This window comes from Arachis stenosperma, chromosome 6, assembly GCF_014773155.1.
Source record: "Arachis stenosperma cultivar V10309 chromosome 6, arast.V10309.gnm1.PFL2, whole genome shotgun sequence".
Taxonomy (NCBI): domain Eukaryota; kingdom Viridiplantae; phylum Streptophyta; class Magnoliopsida; order Fabales; family Fabaceae; genus Arachis; species Arachis stenosperma.
In genome coordinates this window covers 62,573,829-62,579,689 of record NC_080382.1, presented here as the reverse complement: position 1 = coordinate 62,579,689, position 5,861 = coordinate 62,573,829, and the positions used below count along the sequence as shown (strand labels likewise).

General features: G+C 39.4%; 1 non-coding gene across 1 annotated transcript; it reads right to left on the bottom strand.

Moving 5' to 3' along the window:
- Positions 1-3,673: 3,673 nt before the first annotated feature.
- On the bottom strand, positions 3,674-3,781 carry LOC130937338 (small nucleolar RNA R71). Its single transcript, XR_009068559.1, has one exon. It is a non-coding gene; the product is annotated as a small nucleolar RNA R71 (small nucleolar RNA).
- Between the last annotated feature and the right edge of the window lie 2,080 nt (positions 3,782-5,861).

Genomic DNA, 5,861 nt, shown 5'->3' with positions numbered 1-5,861 from the left:
TTGGATAGTGTTATTGACTTTCCTAGTTAAGCATGTTGATTCTTGAACACAGTGATGAGCGGATAATTTGTACCCTTTTTGGCATTGTTTTTAGTATGTTTTTAGTATGATCTAGTTAGTTTTTAGTATATTTTTATTAGTTTTTAGTTAAAATTCACTTTTCTGGACTTTACTATGAGTTTGTGTGTTTTTCTGTGATTTCAGGTATTTTCTGGCTGAAATTGAGGGACCTGAGCAAAAATCTGATCCAGAGACTGAAAAGGACTGCAGATGCTGTTGGATTCTGACCTCCCTGCACTCGAAGTGGATTTTCTGGAGCTACAGAAGCCCAATTGGCGCGCTCTCAACGGAGTTGGAAAGTAGACATCCTGGGCGTTCCAGCAATATATGATAGTCTATACTTTGCCCAAGATTTGATGGCCCAAACCGGCGTTCAAAGTCACCCTCAGAAATTCCAGCGTTAAACGCCGGAACTGGCACCTAAATGGGAGTTAAACGCCCAAACTGGCATAAAAGTTGGCGTTTAACTCCAAGAAGAGTCTCTACACGAAATTGCTTCATTGCTCAGCCCAAGCACACACCAAGTGGGCCCGGAAGTGGATTTTTATGTCATTTACTCATCTCTATACACCCTAGGCTACTAGTTCTCTATATATAGGACCTTTTACTATTGTATTTTCATCTTGGTTCTTCTGGTTCCCTCTCTGGGACCGAAACCAATGATCACACTATCACTTATGTATTTTCAACGGTGGAGTTTCTACACACCATAGATTAAGGTGTGGAGCTCTGCTGTACCTCGAGTATTAATGCAATTACTATTGTTCTTCTATTCAATTCCGCTTGTTCTTTGTCCAAGATATTCATTTGCACCCAAGAACATGATGAATGTGATGATTATGTGACGCTCATCATCATTCTCACTTATGAACAAAGTGACTGACAACCACTCTTGTTCTACAAGCAAATGAGGCTCTAATGTTTATCTCTTGGATTCTTTAACCGGAATCTTCGTGGTATAAGCTAGAACTGATGGCGGCATTCAAGAGAATCCGGAAGGTCTAAACCTTATCTGTGGTATTCTGAGTAGGATTCAATGATTGAATGACTGTGACGTGCTTCAAACTCCTAGCAGGCGGGGCGTTAGTGACAGACGCAAAAGAATCACTGGATTCTATTCCGGCCTAACCGAGAACCGACAGCTGATTAGCCATATGCTGTGACAGAGCATAGGAACATTTTCACTGAGAGGATGGGAGGTAGCCACTGACAACGGTGAAACCCTACATAAGCTTGCCATGGAAAGGAGTAAGAAGGATTGGATGAAGACAGTAGGAAAGCAGAGAGACGGAAGGGAAGGCATCTTCATACGCTTATCTGAAGTTCCTACCAATGAATTACATAAGTACCTCTATCTTTATCTTTATGCTTTATTCGTATATCACTATACCCATTTGAGTCTACCTGACTAAGATTTACAAGGTGACCATAGCTTGCTTCATACCAACAATCTCCGTGGGATCGACCCTTACTCGCGTAAGGTTTATTACTTGGACGACCCAGTGCACTTGCTGGTTAGTTGTGCGAAGTTGTAGTGATCACAATTTCGCGCACCAAGTTTTTGGCGCCGTTGCCGGGGATTGTTTTGTGTATGGACAACTGACGGTTCATCTTGTTGCTTAGATTAGGTATTTTTTCTTCAGAGTTCTTAAGAATGAATTCTAGTGTTTCAAGGTGATGTTCTTATCATCACCAAAGCTGATTGATTTTCATCAATTTAGCTCTTGAATGCAATGTCCTGCTGAAGCTTGGCTAGCCATGTCTAATTCCTTTAGACTAAAGCTTTAGACTAACATTGCATGATTCCTGGAATTCTCATTAAGAATTTTGATACCTTTATTTTCTTTTCCACTTAATTTTCGAAAAATCCAAAAAAAAAATTTCAAAATCATAAAAACCAAAAATATTTTATGTTTCTTGTTTGAGTCTAGTGTCTAATTTTAAGTTTGGTGTCAATTGCATGCATTCATTCATGTATCTTAAGGATCTTCAAGATGTTATTGATGATTTCTTACTCTAATCTTTAAATTCTCTTGACTTGAGTGTTTTGTGTGTCTCATATGCATTCTCATTAGTGTCAGTAGTATACAAATTGCTAAGTTTGGTGTCTTGCATGCATTGTTATTTGGTTTTAGTTGCATTTTGATTATTAAAAATCCAAAAATATTTTTAATTTGTGTCTTCTCAAGTCAATAATACAGAGAATTGAAGATTCAGAACATACAGCAGAGGAATTGCACAGAAAAAGCTGGGCGTTCAAAACGCCCAGTGAAGAAGGACAGACTGGCGTTTAAACGCCAGCCAGGATACCTGGTTGGGCGTTTAACGCCCAAAAGGGTAGTATTTTGGGCGTTAAACGCCAGAATGTGCACCATTCTGGGCGTTTAACGCCAGGATGGCACAAGGGGGAGGATTTTGTTTTCAAATCAATTTTTTTTCAAGTTTTCAAAGTTTTTCAAAATCAAATCTTTTTCAAATCATATCTTTTCAATCAAATGTTTTCAAAATCAATTTCTTTCCTTTTTCAAAGATACTTGCTAACAATTAATGATTTGATTGAACATTTCAAGTATGTTGCCTTTTCTGTTGAGAAAGGTTTAATGTTTGAATCATATCTTTTCTTGTTAGGCAAGTCATTAATTTTTTTTTATCTTTTTTAAAATTGTTTTCAAATCATATTTTCTCAATCACATATTTTTAAAATCAATCATATCTTCTTAACCTCATCTTTTTCAAAATAGCTTTCAATAAAATCTTTTTGACTTCTAATTTCAAAATCTTTTTCAAAAATCACTTGATTTCTTTCCCACTCTTATTTTCGAAAATTAATTAGTGTTTTTCAAAATGTTTTCAATTTCTTTAACCTAATTTTCGAAAATTCTCTTCCCCTCTTCCCACATCCTTCTATTTATGGAGTACCACTCCTTCTCAATGCACAATTCGAACTCTCTCTGATTAAGTTCGAATTCTTCTACCTCCTTCTTCTATTTTTCTGTTCTTCTGACACCTCAAGGAATCTCTATACTGTGACATAGAGGATTCCACATTTTCTTGTTCTCTTCTCTTTCATATGAGCAGGAGCAGAGACAAAGGCATTCTTGTTGAAGCTGACCCTGAACCTAAAAGGACCTTAAAGCGAAAGCTAAGAGAAGCTAAGGCACAACTCTCTGTAGAGGACCTAACAGAAATCTTCAAAGAAGAAGAACCCATGGCAGCCGAAAACAACAACAATGCAAACAATGCAAGGAAGGTGCTGGGTGACTTTACTGCACCTACTCCCGACTTCTATGGGAGAAGCATCTCTATCCCTGCCATTGGAGCAAACAACTTTGAGCTTAAGCCTCAATTAGTTTCTCTAATGCAACAGAATTGCAAGTTTCATGGACTTCCATTGGAAGATCCTCATCAGTTTTTAGCTGAATTCTTGCAAATCTGTGACACTGTCAAGACTAATGGGGTAGACCCTGAGGTCTACAAACTTATGCTATTCCCTTTTGCTGTAAGAGACAGAGCTAGGACATGGTTGGACTCACAACCTAAAGAAAGCCTGGACTCATGGGAAAAGCTAGTCAATGCCTTCTTGGCAAAGTTCTTTCCACCTCAAAAATTGAGTAAGCTTAGAGTGGAAGTCCAAACCTTCAGACAGAAGGATGGAGAATCCCTCTATGAAGCTTGGGAAAGATACAAACAATTGATCAGAAAATGTCCTTCTGACATGCTTTCTGAATGGAGCATCATAGGTATTTTCTATGATGGTCTCTTTGAACTATCCAAGATGTCTTTGGATAGCTCTGCTGGAGGATCTCTTCATTTGAAGAAGACGCCTACAGAAGCTCAAGAGCTAATTGAACAAGATATTGACTCAACAAGTCAATTTGATTTCTCAAAGTCTGTCTAGAATGCAAAGTGCACCAAGCAGTACTAAGGATGCTTCATCTAAGGAAGAAGCTTATTGGTGCGCGAAATTGTGAACAATACTTTTCACAACTCTCATAATCCCCGGTCATGAACTCCAAAAACTTGGTAGCTCAATCCCATGGAATTACACAACTTCGCACAACTAACCAGCAAGTGCACTGGGTCGTCCAAGTAATACCTTACGCGAGTAAGGGTCGATCCCACGGAGATTGTTGGCATGAAGCAAGCTATGGTCATCTTGTAAATCTTAGTCAGGCAGACTCAAATGGGTATAATGATATACGAATAAAGCATAAAGATAAAGATAGAGGTACTTATGTAATTCATTGGTAGGAACTTCAGATAAGCGTATGAAGATGCCTTCCCTTCCGTCTCTTTGCTTTCCTACTGTCTTCATCCAATCCTTCTTACTCCTTTCCATGGCAAGCTCGTGTAGGGTTTCACCGTTGTCAATGGCTACCTCCCATCCTCTCAGTGAAAACGATTGCATATGCTCTATCACAGCACGCGGAATTCAGCTGTCGGTTCTCGGTCAGGCCGGAATAGAATCCATTGATTCTTTTGTGTCTGTCACTAACGCCCTGCCTGCTAGGAGTTTGAAGCGCGTCACAGTCATTCAATCATTGAATCCTACTCAGAATACCACAGACAAGGTTAGACCTTCCGGATTCTCTTGAATGCCGCCATCAGTTCTCGCCTATACCACGAAGACTCTGATCTCACGGAATGGTTGGCTCGTTTGTCAGGCGAGCACTCGGTTGTCAGGCGATCAACCATGCATCGTGCAATCAGGAATCCAAGAGATATTCACTAGAGCCTTGGTTGCTTGTAGAACAAAAGTGGTTGTCAGTCACCTTGTTCATAAGTGAGAATGATGATGAGTGTCACGGATCATCACATTCATCAAGTTGAAGAACAAGTGATATCTTAGAACAGGAACAAGCGGAATTGAATGGAAGAACAATAGTAATTGCATTAATACTCGAGGTACAGCAGAGCTCCACACCTTAATCTATGGTGTGTAGAAACTCCACCGTTGAAAATACATAAGAACAAGAGTGATCATTGGTTTCGGCCCCAGAGAGGGAACCAGAAGAACCAAGATGAAAATACAATAGTAAAAGGTCCTATATATAGAGAACTAGTAGCCTAGGGTGTACAAAGATGAGTAAATGACATAAAAATCCACTTCCGGGCCCACTTGGTGTGTGCTTGGGCTGAGCAATGAAGCAATTTCGTGTAGAGACTGTTCTTGGAGTTAAACGCCAGCTTTTATGCCAGTTTGGGCGTTTAACTCCCATTTAGGTGCCAGTTCCGGCGTTTAACGCTGGGAATTCTGAGGGTGACTTTGAACGCCGGTTTGGGCCATCAAATCTTGGGCAAAGTATGGACTATCATATATGGCTGGAAAGCCCAGGATGTCTACTTTCCAACGCCGTTAAGAGCGCGCCAATTGGGCTTCTGTAGCTCCAGAAAATCCACTTCGAGTGCAGGGAGGTCAGAATCCAACAGCATTTGCAGTCCTTTTCAGTCTCTGGATCAGATTTTTGCTCAGGTCCCTCAATTTCAGCCAGAAAATACCTGAAATCACAGAAAAACACACAAACTCATAGTAAAGTCTAGAAAAGTGAATTTTAACTAAAAACTAATAAAAATATACTAAAAACTAACTAGATCATACCAAAAACATACTAAAAACAATGCCAAAAAGTGTATAAATTATCCGCTCATCACAACACCAAACTTAAATTGTTGCTTGTCCTCAAGCAACTAAAATTCAAATAAGATAAAAAGAAGAGAATATACTATAGACTCCAAATTATCAATGAAACATAGCTCCAAATTAGATGAGCGGGACTAGTAGCTTTTTGCCTCCGAACAGT